This window comes from Phyllobates terribilis, unplaced genomic scaffold (assembly GCF_046119375.1).
Source record: "Phyllobates terribilis strain yellow unplaced genomic scaffold, ASM4611937v1 Scaffold_4__5_contigs__length_816908805, whole genome shotgun sequence".
In the NCBI taxonomy this organism is placed as follows: Eukaryota; Metazoa; Chordata; class Amphibia; order Anura; family Dendrobatidae; genus Phyllobates; species Phyllobates terribilis.
The window spans coordinates 87,457,570-87,474,346 of record NW_027362764.1 but is presented as its reverse complement, the minus strand read 5'-3'; positions in this window follow the sequence as shown (position 1 = coordinate 87,474,346).

Here is a 16,777-nt window from a genome sequence, read left to right as displayed (position 1 = left end):
AAATAAAAATGGTTCAACTGAAAACGTCATCTTGTCCCACAAAAAACAAGCTGTCATACTACTACTGTACATCACCAGAGAAATAAAAAAGCTATAGCTCTCAGAATATACTGATGCAAAAACTATTCTTTTTTATTTAAAGTAGTTTTTATTGTGTAAAAGCGGCAAAATCTAAAAAAATGATAAAAAATGTGGCATCACTGTAATAAAACTGACCTGAATAAAGATGCCTCATCACTTTTACCACCCAATAAATAGCATAAAAAAACAATTCCTGAATTGCTGTTTTTTGTTTATTTTGCCTCCCAAAAATTAGAATAGAAACCGATCAAAAAGTATTATGTGCCCGAAAATGGTACCAATAAAAACGTCACCTTGTCCCACAAAAAACAAGCCCTTACATGACTGTCGGCAGATGGAGGCAAGGGTTCCACGGCCCTGATAGCTTTGTGTTCGACAACAAACAGTTTGGCAAGTGTAGCGTACCTGGGTAAGTGTACCTCTCTCTCCCCAATGTTGAGAATGCGAACGGGCACCCTCCCATTGCGGACATCAACCACCCCACGGGCTGTCAAAATGGTGGGCCTGCTGTCTGAGTACACGGGTTCTACCATGGCTTGGTAGTCTCTACCTCTCAACCCGATTGCAGTCCGACACCAGATCATCATTTCACTTTTGGGAGGCATGGAAATGGGGTATGGGTAACTCAGTTTTACGCTACCGATCTCACCACCAGACAGTTCTACCTGCTGCCGTCTCATCAGGGCTTTTATCTCCTTGTTGAGGACTCTCTGTTGGCTGGAACTAGCATTCACCACCACCTGTTGTAGAATTACAATTACCTCTGAAAGACAATTTTCAATCACGTTAGTACCCACAGTTATTTTAGGGTGACTTTCACGACGGTCAATGTCCACAATAATTACTCCCTGTGCCAGCAGTTCAACTTTACCAATTTTAATGGTCATCTCCTTGAACCCCATCTGCGGCACGGGTAAGCCATTACTGGCGATGATGCTCAAGTTACTGTCTGGATACCGTGTGATATCAGCATCAGTCCAATACTGCTTAAAAAGTACATAAGGGATAGTGGTTACTTGCGACCCAGTATCCAGCAAGGCGCTCATGGGGATACCGTCCAGCACCACGGGTAAAACCGGGCGCCCCCCAACGTACTTATTACGCCAATTATAAGGGCCTGGTGATCTTATGCCTGGGGGTTGGCCCTCTGCCCCAGGTTGGACCCGTTTAAATTACAGTACCTGGAAATGTGTCCGGGCTGGTTGCATCGACGGCAAATGGGCTGTCCATCCTCTGCGTAGCCGTCTGTAGGCCTCCCTCGGAACGACGGGATCCTCCTCTGTCGACGCCACGGGACATCCTCCGGACTTGAAGCCAGCTCGATGGGTCTTGATGGGTCCACTTGCAACTCCTGGACAGTCCTGGTCAATGCCGCGACGCTCCTGGTCAGCTCCTGGACTTGGTGGTGCAGATCTTTCGACGGGCTTGGTTCAGGGCCTGTGCATCAGCCCCCACGGAGTCCATAGAGGTGGGCGCCGCCTCCTGGTGGTAGGTGAGAGCAGGGCGCCGGGGGTTTATAGCGCCACTTGTTGCGGGTTCACGAAGCACCCTTATGGCCCTGTCCTTGAATTGGGCAAAGGTCAGATCAGGGTTCTGAAAGAACATGAGGCGCAGCTGGGTCCTGTGGGTGCTAGACAGCAGACCTTCTATGAACTGTTCTGTTAGGAGCTTATCCGTATCCTGCACGCTGCCTGGGTCAGCTTGTTGGATGGCCCTCAGGGCTTCCTGCAAATTTAGGGCATAGTCTCTGATGCTGTCCTGTGCCCGCTGCTTACATCCATAGAACCTCATTTTAATTTCACCGGAGGTACGTGTGTCAAAGGTACCCCGCAGCCGGGCCAGAATACCCTTCACGGTCCTTTTCTCCTCAGTGGGCCATGATTTTACCTCCCTTTGGGCTGCGCCAGTTAACTGCCCTGTTAGTATGCTGACCTTCTGTTCCTCTGTCAGGGGGTAGACTTGGAACAAACTGTACAGCCTTTCCTTGAAGTCAGTTAGGGCATTGGGCTCCCCTGAGTACTTAGGCAGCCAGGCCGCTTCAGGGATGTAGGGCAGGGAAAATGGCATCACCGCTGCTGCAGCTGCGCTGGTGGTAGTGGGCGCCTCCGTGTCCGACATCTTCCTCCTCCCTAGTTAAGCGTGGCCTACCTTCCGACGATCCTCCTCTGTAGGCCGCGGCTCCGCTGGTGCTGCTCTGGACGAGGACCTTGCGTCGCGTCCTGGTGACGTCAGCGTCGCTCTCTCTCCCTTCCAGGACCTTGCGCAGCGTCGGTGCGTGGGGCGGAGCTTCAGGTCTCGCGCGCTTTCGGCGTCCACGCCCCTCTTCTTCCCGCGCGGCGTCCTGAAGATGGCGTCTGACGGCGGGAAAACGACTTCGGATGGCGGGAAAACAGCTGAAGATGGCGGGAACCGACTGAAGATGGCGGGAAACGGCTCCGGATGGCGGGAAACCTCTTTTCAGGTATGTGTACAGTCTTTTTCAGGCACGCAATACCCGTTTGTGGCGGGTTGGTTACAATCCTGCCCACTACGCCAAAGCTGACTCGCCCCCTGGGCCGTGGGGCACTCGGATCCGGGCAGTAGGGAAACGATGGGAGTAGTAGTGGCAACCCGGTTCCGTGGCTCAGGGTAGTCAGGCCAGTGGTAGTCCGTTATGTGCTGTTGACTATGTCCGACTACGCCACCCATGGATTTGCGGTCATTAGGAACCGCCGCTGCAAGGCAGACAGCTTGGGCTGATGATGTATGCAGCTGGGATGGTGTGACTCCCCACGGGAAGAGTGCGGCCCCAGGGCAGTATAATGGAAGATGGGGGTGATGGTGTAGGGCGTCCCAGTACCGTTAGTGCTGGAGGAGCAAAGGAGCACACAGACAACAGGTTGCAGTCCAGGGTCTTTACTAAAACAGGTAAACTGACCCATAAACAGTCCCGGCTAGGAGGGGACCTGGATGTCTGAGAGCAATTGGGAGATTGGCCCTGGTCAGGGTGAGGGTGTAAGCCTACCGTGCTTTCTGCGCTCCTTCTGGCTATCTCCTCCTGATAGGGTAACAGCCCACGTTTCTGAGCTTTCCGTGTACTCTCGCCTGTATGGCCTGCGACATGGGTTCCTTTCTGCTCCCGGCCTGGTACGGCTTTACTGGTCCCTTCTGTTGTGGCAGAGCCTCCAGGCTTCTTAGGCCAAGGAATATACAGTCCCCTGCGGACTGGTTATCTGCTGTAGGATGTGGAATCCTCCCAGCCTCAGACACCAAAGTCTGGTAAATTAAGTCCTTTATCTGCCAAGACAGGCTCACTTCGCCTCTTGTCTCTGGCTTGTGGCTCTCCTCCTGCCACACTTCCTCTTAGGTGCAATACAACTTTCTGTCCCTGCTCTGCTCAGGCACACATCTCAGTACTGAGACAGGTCATCCAGTTCTCACTAACCCTGCCCCCATCGCCAGCTTTTATAGGGGCAGCTTGCTCCCCCTACTGGCCTGAGACAGGAGGTACTGCATGCTAATGTTCCCCTGACTAGAGAACCTCCCCCTTGCTCTCAGACACAGCTTTATTACATTTTGTGGCATCCAGGCCAGGGTGACACACATTCTCCAAAGATGACTCTGATATAGGCTGTATCCCATCGTTGCAGTTGAAAATCAATTTGAAAGACACGACCCCAGTAACCAGAAGTTACATGTCTGTGCCAAAATCATTACACCGTGAAGTGCAAGAGTATTTACAAGACCTAATCAACAGAGGTTGGGTCCAAAAGTCAAAGTCGTCTTATTCCTCTCCTATAGTTTGTGGTAGGTACCTTGAGACTCTGCTGTGATTACCGGGAACTAAACCGAAAGTCAGTACCTCATTGGCACCCAATACCAAAGATCCAAGATATGCTGGTTAGCCTATCAGGAAGTACCTGGTTCTCTGTCCTTGATCAGGGTAAGGCATACCACCAAGGGTTTGTCGAAGAATCAAGTAGACCCTTGACAGCATTCATCACACCGTGGGGATTATATGAGTGGATCCGCATACTGTTTGGGCTCAGTTCAGCTCCAGCAGAATTCAAGAGGAGCATGGAGACATGTTTAGAAGGATTGAGGGACAATATCTGCCAGCCGTACTTGGATGACAATGTGGTACACAGCAAAATCTTCCAGGAGCATGTTGAAAATGTGAGGACCGTATTACAGCGGTATCAACATCACTGAGTTAAGTTGACCCCAAAGAAGTGTGAACTGTTCAAAATGCAAGTACGATTTCAAGGGAAAATTGTGTCCGGAGAAGGATATACCATTGACCCAGCAGAAATCGCTCCGGTACTGGCCTTAAAAGACAAACGGCCCTCTACCGTCGGGGAGTTGAGGCAGATATTAGGATTCCTCTCCTACTATCGTACTTACATTCGGAACTTCTCCAGGATTGCCGTCCCACTATACCTCCTCAACAGAGACGACAACACCCATGGAGAAAAAGAAGAACGCGCATAGGACCGGGCTTAAAAGAAACTATGCTGTTTCGTCCCAACAGCCCATCCTCTGGACAGCAGACCACCAGGAGGATGTCGACTCGAGAAGTGAGGAAGCCCGTGATGCTGATGTATGAGATACTTGGTGAACCGAGTCAAGTGCCAAGGACTGTCGACTGGAAACCGCTATCTCTGCCTGTGGACCAGGTAAGCCCACTTGAGTGGTATTCACCACCGAGAGGCAGTATGGAAGATGTTGCCTACTGGAAAAACTTGTTTTCATGCTTTGATTTTTTTAAAAGACTTTGTAGAAACAAAGAACTGTTAAAGCATAGATAGAGAGAGCTGGTTGAAGACATACGAAAAGCTCCAGCTGAAGAGATGTTGATTGTTTTAATTATGTTAAGTGTTTATTTCTTACAGGCATCTTACAAGAAAAAGGTCATAAGAATAGGTTGTTATCAATGTTTATGAACGTTATACCAATTTGTCAATGCCAATTTGTATGTAAAGCTATCCAACTTTCACCACTGTCTCAGAATTGGTCAGATTGACCAATTAAGACGAATGTCGAGGACGACATTCAAAAAGGAGGGAAGAGTGTGACATGCAGAAGTAGTGCTGTTGCAGAGTGTGACATGCAGAAATAGTGCTGTTGCTTTAAAAGCATTCAGCAACTAGTAGCAGTAACACAGGCACATGAGACAGGAAGTGTTGTGCTCCAGAAGCATCCAGCAACTAGAGGAGTTAACACAGTCACAAGAGAAGGGGGGTGTTTTAGCAGAGCCCCAGGGGGATTGTGGGTAAGTTGTTTACTGCCTGGCTGGAGCCAAAGAGAAAGGTGGTGTGTGTGTTCTGCATCTGACAGAAGCTCCCTGCAAGTGAAAAGGATTCAAGTCAGGAATGAAGCTAAGCACAGGTCAGGTAGAGTTCCTGAACTAGCAGTGCAGAGTATTATCAAGCAGAAAAATAAGGACTGTAAGAAATGGTGTCACCGGGATCATCTCCCTCAGCAAACCCCTACCCCCCTCCTCCATCTCACTGTGCTGTAAAGAATGCTGTATTCATTAATGTGCCTTTGCATTAGAACTGTGCTGTCCTTTACTACTGGGAAGACTGTGAACTGCTGTGCTGCTAAGGAAACTGCAGTTTGTCACTGGAGCCTGTTGCGCATAAGACTTAACTTGCACTGGCTGTGCGGCTTCTTATTAAATGCTATTGTTCTACCATTTATGAGGACTCTTGTCAAGTGTGTCTGGTCAGCAAGTGACCTACGTGTCTGTGCCTGAGGGTCAATACCCCTGTGTGCCTGAGAGAAGCTGCAGCACATGGTCTATGGTCGCCCTGAGTAACGGTTCCCCCAGGATTCCAAAGAATTCATGTAACCTGTCTCGCCCCTATCTGAACCTAGCAGCGTGCGTGTAACACAATGTGTCGATAAAAATTGGATGCTATGCTGTGGCATACAATTTTTTTCTCGCACCCATAGACTTAAATGGTCCCATCTGATTACCAGAGGAAACGCGTGCATGCTGCGATTTTTTTGCACACACAGATTCGGTCAGTGAAAATATCTTTCATCTGCACTGCCCTATTAAATAACATTGGTCAGAAAGCGATCCGTTTTTTTAATGGATAGTACTCGGACTGAAAATACGGTCATGTACATGAGCCCTTAAGGAAACCAGTCTGCAGGCAGCATGCTAAAGAACAAGAGAAGCTACACCATGGTTGTCTTTCCTGTATGAGTGCACATTTAGCTGTCAATCACTATTTACAACTGCCCACTGGACTCCTAGGCCTAGAATGAAGAGTGAATAAATTACACTCTATACAGTTGGTATTGAAAGTATTCAGACCCCTTTTAATTTTTCATTCTTTGTTTCATTGCAGCCATTTGGTAAATTCTAAAAAGTTCATTTTTTTCTCATTAGTGTACACTCTGCACCCCATCTTAACTGAAAAAAACAGAAATGTAGAAATTTTTGCAAATTTATTAAAAAAGAAAAACTAAAATATCACATAGTCATAAGTATTCAGACCTTTTGCTCAGTATTGAGTATAAGCACCCTTTTGAGCTAGTACAGCCATGAGTCTTTTTGGGAATGATGCAACAAGTTTTTCACACCTGGATTTGGGGATCCTCTGCCATTCTTCCTTGCAGATCCTCTTCAGTTCCGTCAGATTGGATGGTGAACGTTGGTGGACAGCCATTTTCAGGTCTCTCCAGAGATGCTCAGTTGGGTTTAGGTCAGGGCTCTGGCTGGGCTAGTCAAGAATGGTCACAGAGTTGTTTTGAAGCCACTTCATTGTTATTTTAGCTGTGTGCTTAGGGTCATTGTCTTGTTGGAAGGTGAACCTTCGGCCAAGTCTGAGGTCCAGAGCACTCTGGAAAGGTTTTCATCCAGGATATCTCTGTACTTGGCCGCATTCATGTTTCCTTCAATTGCAACCAGTCGTCCTGTCCCTGCAGCTGAAAAACACCCCCATAGCATGATGCTGCCACCACCATGTTTCACTGTTGGGATTGTATTGGGCAGGTGATGAGCAGAGCCTGGTTTTCTCCACACATACCGCTTAGAATAATCACCAAAAAGTTCTATCTTCGTCTCATCAGACCAGAGAATCTTATTTCTCATAGTCTGAGAGATCTTAATGTGTTTTTAAGCAAACTCCACTGAGGAGAGACTTCCGTCGGGCCACTCTGCCATAAAGGGCCGACTGGTGGAGGGCTGCAGTGACAGTTGACTTTGTGGAACTTTCTCCCATCTCCCTACTGCATCTCTGGAGCTCAGCCACAGTGATCTTGGGGTTCTTCTTTACCTCTCTCACCAAGGCTCTTCTCCCACGATTGCTCAGTTTGGCTGGACGGCCAGGTCTAGGAAGACTTCTGGTGGTCCCAAACTTCTTCCATTTAAGGATTATGGAGGCCACTGTGCTCTTAGGAACCTTGAGTAATGCAAAAATTCTTTTGTATCCTTGGCCAGATCTGTGCCTTGCCACAATTCTGTCTCTGAGCTCCTTGTGCAGTTCCTTTGAGCTCATGATTCTCATTTGGTCTGACATGCACTGTGAGCTGTGAGGTCTTATATATCACAAGGAAATGGACAGCATGTGACTTAAATATGAGTCTGAGCAAAGGGTCCGAATACTTATGACCTTGTGATATTTCAGTTTTTCTTTTTTAATAAATTTGCAAAAATTTCTACATTTCTTTTTTGTTTCAGTCAAGATGGGGTGCAGAGTGTACTTTAATGAGAAAAAAAATGAATTTTTTACAATTTACCAAATGGTTGCAATGAAACAAAGAGAGAAAAATTTAAAGGGGTCTGAATACTTTCCGTACCCTCTGTGTGCACAATTATTAGACAATTTGTATTTTTGATGATTTATTTTACTATTGAACAATTGTGCTGCATGTCAATCCAAAAGGTGAATAAACCTGAATATTTAAGAAAGTAAAAGTGAGGTTGTCTCTTTCCATCTCAATTGTTTATTTTCATCTGTTACAGTGAGAATAATAACCAAACAGCTCAAACTGTACAAAAATACATTTCCATAAGAATATCAGTGACCAATATACACTCCCGCTTTTCAATACTATCCATAAGCTCCATCAATGGAGTCTGTCAGTTTCTTAATCTGCTGACGATCAACTTTGTCATCTGAGTGAGAGCCGCATGAGAGAATCACAGCAAAGATGCAGAGAAGATGGAGTATGTAATTTCTCCATTTTCTCTGTGCGTTTACATCGGACTGCACTCGGATGATATCCAAGTGCAGTCCGATATTTCACATGCACTCATAGACTTGTATGACTGTGCATCATCCGAATATCGTAGGCACAATTTTCTCATGCTGAATCTGCACTTCCCCATAGTATAACATTGGGCCGAGCGCTATCTAATAAAACATCATATAGCACTAAGCCGTGTTATATGCCAGTGTGAGCGAGCGCTTACACTGACAGCTATAATGTATTGCAGTGCTGGTCCATTGCAATGCATTATACTAATGATCAGAGTCATAGAAGTTAAGTCCCATAAAGGGACTGAGTAAAAAAGTTTAAAAAGAAATTGCAAAACTATTTAAAAAAAAATCACAAAATAAAAAAAATTAAAAAAACAACATGATACCAATAAATACATATATTTATGTAAAAACAAAAATAAACAAAAAAAAATACACATTTGGTTTTGCCGCATCTGGAATGACCTGTTCTATAAAACTATTACACTAGTTATGCCCTTCAGTGAACACCATAAAAAGAATAAATATTAAACCTGGCAAAAAAAAACCTATGGTTCTTTATTATACCGCCAAAAAAGGTTGAATAAAACGCGATCAAAAAGTCAAATGTAAATAAAAATGGTTCAACTGAAAACGTCATCTTGTCCCACAAAAAACAAGCTGTCATACTACTACTGTACATCACCAGAGAAATAAAAAAGCTATAGCTCTCAGAATATACTGATGCAAAAACTGTTCTTTTTTATTTAACCCCTTAATAACATCTGATGTACTAATACGCGTCTGTGCCCTGGGACTTAAGAGCCAGACCCGTATTAGTACGTCATGGCGATCGCGCGCGCACACAGGCTGTGCGGGCACGATCGCCGCCGGGTGTCAGCTGATTGTCACAGCTGACACCCGGTACTATGTGCAGGGAGCAGTCCTGCACCGCTCCCAGCACATTAACCCCTGCGATGCTGCGATCGCGGCATTGCGGGGGCAAGGGGAGGTGATCGGCGATACTCACCTCCTCTTCCGGCTTCCAGCGCAGTCTGCAAAGGCTTCCCGGGTGTTAATGTGGCACCCCAGGGGTCTGGTTTTCCACAGTAACAGCAATGTTATGTCTGAGAGCAGGTGGGAGGTCTCTTGGTCAGGGATCCTATGCATGCCACACCTCCTGCCCAGTCCTGGGAGGGGAAGAACTTCCCCTATATAAACCTAGGGCTGAGGCAGGGTGAGTGAGTAGAGAAGAAGCAGAGAAAAGAAGCAAATATAGGAAGAAACAACAGGAGCTCTGTGGGAGCAGTGTTACAAGGAGTCAGGGGCTGGCAGCTGCAGAGCTCGCTCTGACTGAGAAGTTATCACCGGACCCGGAGTCCGAGGCTGTGGGGACTAACTCCTATCCAGCAGCAGAAACCGACCGGCAGGGGATTGCAGGTCCTCTGGCCCAGAAACCCGAAGGCCCCGAGTCACCGGCCATACTGGTGAGCACCACACGGTACACTCAGGGACGTGGGCTACTTATACCCGCCTCTAGCAAGGTAGCCAGAAGAGTATCGTTAGTTTGGGAGGCCTACAACTCCGCCTGGCCAGGGGAGATCCCATCTGCTCAAGGACTGACCAGGCCCCAATCGCTAGCCAGTACTCCGGGAGGGTATATCTTTGTCACCAGTAAAGACCCTGAACTACACAGTACCGTCTCCGAGTGGTTCCTGCTACCCCCATCATCCACGTCGGCTGCCCTGAGGCCATACCCCTCCCGTTGGGGGTTATACTATCACGCTGCACAATCCTACCACCGGCCTCAGCGGTCTGCCCTGCAGCAGCAGCTCCCTGGCTGCACTCAACGGGTGGCGTAGTCGTCCAACATCTACCGCTAAAACAGCGCCACTTAGTCTGACTCCCTGGGCACGGACCGGATCACCGCCACGAGACTACAACCCTCAACAGATCCGGCTCCGGGTAAGCTCCCGCGTGCGCAACGCAGCGCGACACAGGCCCAGGGGCGCGTCAACTTTTGGCGTAGTCGGCAGGATCTCGTGCCCGCAACCACCGGGTACTGCGTGCCTGAAAAAGACTGTGAAAACTTACCCGTGGTGAAGATTCCCGCCATCCGGCGCCATCTTCCGCTTTCTTCCCGCCATCGGTGGAGTTTTCCCGCCATCCGGCGCCATCTTCGGCCTTCTTCCCGCCATCCGTGGAGTTTTCCCGCCATTGGACGCCATCTTGAGGACGCCGCGCGGGAAGAAGAGGGGCGTGGACTCCGAAAACGCGCGAGAACTGAAGCCCCGCCTCACGTCCGGACGTTGCGTAAGGTCCTGGAAGGAGCCCAGCAGACGCCGACGTCACAGGAGTGCGACGGAAGGTCCTCAACCCTGACGATCCACTGCGGAGCCGCGGCCTACGGAAGAGGATCATCGCAAGGTAGGCCACGGTCCACTAGGGGGGAGAAGGATGTCGGATACGGAGGAGAGCTTCACCGCTCCAACCCCCGCCAGCGCCACCGCTGTTGCGGTCATGCCTTTCACCATGCCCTATATCCCGGGGGCAGCCTGGCTACCCCAGTACTCAGGGGAGTCACATACCCTGCAGGACTTTAGAGAAAAACTGGATAGCCTCTTCCAGGTGTACCCTCTCACAGAAGAGCAAAAAGTAAGCATCCTGGTGGCCCAATTAACCGGGGCAGCCCAAAGGGAGGTAAAGTCCTGGCCACCTGGGGGGAGGACTGTCGCAGGGATACTAACCCGGCTGAGGGACACCTTTGATACCCGCACCTCAGCCGAGATCAAGCTTAGATTCTACGGGTGCAAACAGCGGGCACATGAGAGTATAAGGGACTATGCCCTGAACCTACAAGAGGCCCTGAGAGCCATTAAGCAGACCGACCCTGACGGCGTGGGAGACGAGGACAGGCTGTTAACTGAACAATTTATAGAGGGTTTATATTGCAATGCCCACCGAACCCAGTTGCGGGCAATGGCCTTACAGGACCCTCATCTGGGATTTGCACAGTTCAAGGACAGAGCCATCCGGGTGCTCCGAGAACCGGCACCAGGTGGCGTTGTGACCCACAGACGCCCCACTACCACCTACCACCAGGAGGCAGCGCCCTTGTCGGCAGGGCCTGTGGGAGCTGATGCGCAGGCTTTGAACAATGACTCGGCTCCAGACATGCACCATCAGGTCCAAGAGCTAGCTAAAAGCGTTGCTGCGCTAACCCGAACTGTGCAGTCTTTACAGGTTTCCACTCCAGGGAAGATCCAGCTGGCATCCGGACCGGAGGACATCCCGTGGCGTCGACCAAGGAGGACCCCACCGGCCAGAGGAAGACCCAGCGACCGATACAACGAGGACGGACGACCCATCTGCCGCCGCTGTAATCAACCCGGACATATGGCAAGGTACTGTCCTTTAAACTGGCACAACCTAGGGTAGAGGGCCAACCCCTAGGAAAAAGATCATCAGGCCCATCAAACTGGCGCGACAAATATGTGGGAGGACGTCCAGTCTTGCCTGTGGTACTGGATGGCATTCCTATGAGTGCCCTACTGGACACCGGGTCACAGGTCACCACCATCCCGTACGTGCTCTTCAAGCAGTACTGGAATGACTCGGATATTACCCGCTACCCTGACGACGACTTGAGTATCATCGCCAGCAATGGTCAGCCCGTGCCACAGATCGGATTTAAAGAGGTGACCATTAAAATTGGTAGAGTTGAACTGGCAGCACAGGGACTGATCATTGTAGACATTGACAAACACGAGAGTCACCCAAAGATAACTCTAGGAACTAATGTAATTGAAAATTGTCTTGCAGAGGTGATTTTCCTTTTACAGCAGGTTGCCAAGAACGCCAGCTCCGGCGAGCAGCGAGTGCTCCAAAAAGAGATCCGGGCACTGATGCGACGGCAACAGGTGGAACTCTCCGGCGGTGAGATTGGTAGCGTGAGAATGTGTGACCCTTTCCCTATTGCCATGCCCCCAAAAAGTGAAATGATGATTTGGTGCCGGGCAGCTATTGGTCTGAGAGGTAGAGATTACCAGGCAATGGTAGAACCAGTTTACTCAGACAGTAGGCCCACCATCTTGACAGCACGGGGGGTGGTTAATGTACGCCATGGGAGGGTGCCCGTTCGCATAATCAATATCGGGAAGAGGGAAGTGTACCTGCCCCGGTATGCCACGCTAGCCAAATTATATACCATTAACCAAAATGCTATACAATCTGTGGAACCCTTGCCTCCATCTCACCCGGAGGAAGGTAACGGCTCTAAGAAAACAATGGAGGACTGGTGTCAGCAACTACATTTGGGTACTGACTCCACTCCCTCACATCAGAAACAGGGAGTCTATCGGGTGGTTCAAGAGTACGAGAGAGTGTTTAGTAAACACCCGTTAGACTTCGGGCGAGTCAAGGGGGTAGAACACCACATCCCCACGGGAGACCATCCTCCCATAAAAGAGAGGTATCGACCCGTACCCCCTGCACACTACCAACACGCCAAGGGGATGCTTAGAGACATGAAGGAGGCTGGGGTGATCAGGGATAGCTGTAGCCCCTGGGCAGCTCCACTAGTCTTAGTCAAAAAGAAAGACAACACCATGAGGATGTGTGTAGATTACCGGAAAATCAACCGTATCACACACAAGGATGCGTACCCCTTACCAAGGATAGAGGAGTCTTTGGCTGCTTTAAGATCTGCTAACTTCTTCTCTACCTTGGATCTCACTAGTGGGTACTGACAGGTTCCTGTAGCAGAGGCGGACCGGGAGAAGACCGCATTCACCACCCCGATGGGACTTAGCGAGTTTACCTGCATGCCGTTCGGACTCTGCAACGCACCAGGAACCTTCCAACGATTAATGGAGTGCTGTCTGGGCCATAGAAACTTCGAGACGGTCCTGTTGTACCTGGACGATGTCATCGTATATTCTAAGACTTATGAGGACCACCTGAAACACCTGGCGGAAGTGTTCGAAGCTCTGGCAAGCTACGGCCTAAAGGTGAAACCCTCCAAGTGTCACCTCCTGAAACCAAAGGTGCAGTACCTGGGACACGTGGTGAGCGCTGACGGAGTGGCTCCCGACCCTGATAAGATCACCGCAATTAAGGAATGGCCAAGTCCCTCCAGTGTAAAGGAAGTGCGGCAGTTCCTCGGGTTGGTAGACTACTACCGCAGGTTCATCCCCGGTTTCACCAAAAAGGCAGCTCCTATGCAGGACCTCCTGATAGGCCAGTCCCGGAAGGCCAGGAACCAGAAGCCGCCCTTCAGATGGGAGAAGTTGGAAGAGGAGTTCTTCCGCCAGCTGAAGATGGCCCTCACGGGGGATGAAATCCTGGCGTACCCGGATTACAGCCAGCCCTTTATCCTCTACACCGACGCAAGTAACATCGGGCTAGGAGCCGTGCTGTCCCAGATCCAGCAGGGGAAAGAACGAGTAATTGCTTACGCCAGCCGAAAACTGCGACCCACCGAGAGAAACCCTGAGAATTACAGCTCATTTAAGCTAGAGTTCCTGGCAGTGGTGTGGGCAGTCACCGAACGCTTTAAGCACTACCTCGCTTCTTCCCGGTTCGTCGTGTACACGGATAACAACCCGTTGACACACCTGGACACAGCAAGACTCGGTGCCCTAGAGCAGAGATGGATGGCCCGTCTGTCCAACTACGAGTTCACAATCAAATACCGGGCAGGACGCTCCAATACCAACGCGGACGCCCTGTCCAGGATGCCAAACCTACCGGACGTAGGAGAAGATCCAGAGGGACTGGAAGAAGTCGAACTCCCTGCGTTCCACCGGCATGGGACTATCCAGTATTCCCACCGGGTAAGGAGTAAGCAAGCCGCTACGTTTAACCCCTTGCCTCACTACAACTGGGAGGAAACGCAAGACAGTGACCCTGCCATCCGACTGGTGAAGGAGATGCTGACTCGGCCAGAGGCTCGCCTTGACCCAGACGCTCCGGAGGAAGCCAAGCAACTGTGGGCTGAGAAGAGTCGACTGTTCCTTTATAAGGGGAAGTTGTGCCGCAGAATGGTTAACTCCCGGACGCATGAACTAATCTGGCAAGTAGTGGTGCCACGAAGAGACGCAGCCATGGTGATGGAGGCATACCACGACGGGGCTGGACACTTCGGATGGAAGAAGCTGGAGTTCCTGCTGCGCGAGCGGTTCCACTGGGTAGGCATGAGGGGAACCATCGAGAGGTGGTGCAGAGACTGTGGCCCGTGCAACCTAAGAAGGAAGGACCGTGCCAGCCAGAAGACTCCCCTGCAGTCCATCGTCACCCGGCAGCCGTTGGAACTGGTAGCCTTGGATCATGTAAAACTGACCCCAAGCAGAAGTGGCTACGTCTACGCACTAACCATCGTGGATCACTACTCCCGGTTCTTGGTTGTCGTCCCCGTCAAGGACTTAACAGCTCGAACAGCAGCGAGAGCCTTCCAGCAGCATTTCTGCCGTCCACACGGGTACCCGGACCAAGTGTTGACAGACCAGGGACCTGCCTTTGAAGCGGAGGTCTTCCAAGAATTCTGCACTCTGTATGGCTGCCGGAAGATAAGGACGACACCCTATCATCCGCAAACTAATGGACTTTGTGAGAAAATGAACCAGGTGGTAATGGATCTTCTGAAAACGTTGCCCCTGGAAGAACGCAGTCTGTGGCCTGAGAAGCTGCCCGATCTGGTGGACCTATACAACCACATCCCGGTAGGTTCCACCAACTGTACCCCGGCTTACCTAATGAGGGCGAGACCTGGTAAGTTACCTGTTGATCTGGAAATGGGAGTCCTGACACCTGAGGACACTTCACCAGAAGCAGACTGGGACACAGAGAGGCAGCAGCAGTACCGGAGAGTACAGGAGAGCGTGGAGCGAAGTCTCTGTCAGGCTAGGGAAAGACAAGAGAAAACTTACAACCAGTATGCTCCCGCTGTTCCCCTGGTACCCGGAGAGCAGGTCTTGAAGAGAAAAAGACGGCTCCACAAGTTGGACGACCAGTGGGAGAAGGACCCGTACACCGTACTGCCCTTATGCCACGACAACCCAAAGGTCTGTACCATCAGTAAAGACGGAGGGGAAACCACAACCATTGTATCCCGGGATCACCTGAAGAAGTGTCCCGAACAGCTACGGAACCCTGAAGAGGAACAAGAAGACCCTCGACCCGTAGAGGAAAGGGAAGACATGGTTAATACTGTGCTCGGAGACTTCCCTCGGTCTTGGACTCAAGTCAATGGTGCAGTTGTGGTACCCGTACTCACCTTCCTCCAACCAGCATCCCAAGCACCTACGGAGCAACAGGTAGAGCTGGAAGAACAGCCGGTCCAGGAGGCAGAAGACCCCACACCAGCAGACCAGGAGGATCAACCCTCTGCTTGCAGTGAGCCTGCCATATCCCTAGTGAGCCAAAGGGCCCGTAGACCGCTGCCCAGTTTACCCTTAACAGCTCCTACACCCTGTAGTTCAGGGCCAGACAGTCAGCTCCGTAGGTCCACTAGGGCCACTAGGGGCCAGTTACCCGCACGTTGGAGGATTTGAAGTGTATAAATTGTTTTATTTGTGGTTACCTGTTTATTGTTGCTTGTGTATAATTATGTGTTTCTAGTTATTTTTAGGAGTCCTTGGTGGATTTACCGGGAATCCTTTGTACATAGTTGGAGCGTAACCCAGGACGGACTAAAGACTGTTAAGGACTCGGGGCAGGACAGACCCCTACCTGGTTACGTCTCCCTGTTTTGGTGAAATGGACACCTTGCTTTCTTCAAAGACTGCACCCGGTTACGGACATGCCGTGACCACCTTTATGTGTTTCTTTATTGTTATTTTTATATCTTGTTATGTTTTTCTAAAATATGTTTAGTCCCGGAGTACTAAATTTCACTAGGGGGGAATGTGGCACCCCAGGGGTCTGGTTTTCCACAGTAACAGCAATGTTATGTCTGAGAGCAGGTGGGAGGTCTCTTGGTCAGGGATCCTATGCATGCCACACCTCCTGCCCAGTCCTGGGAGGGGAAGAACTTCCCCTATATAAACCTAGGGCTGAGGCAGGGTGAGTGAGTAGAGAAGAAGCAGAGAAAAGAAGCAAATATAGGAAGAAACAACAGGAGCTCTGTGGGAGCAGTGTTACAAGGAGTCAGGGGCTGGCAGCTGCAGAGCTCGCCCTGACTGAGAAGTTATCACCGGACCCGGAGTCCGAGGCTGTGGGGACTAACTCCTATCCAGCAGCAGAAACCGACCGGCAGGGGATTGCAGGTCCTCTGGCCCAGAAACCCGAAGGCCCCGAGTCACCGGCCATACAGGTGAGCACCACACGGTACACTCAGGGACGTGGGCTACTTATACCCGCCTCTAGCAAGGTAGCCAGAAGAGTATCGTTAGTTTGGGAGGCCTACAACTCCGCCTGGCCAGGGGAGATCCCATCTGCTCAAGGACTGACCAGGCCCCAATCGCTAGCCAGTACTCCGGGAGGGTCTATCTTTGTCACCAGTAAAGACCCTGAACTACACA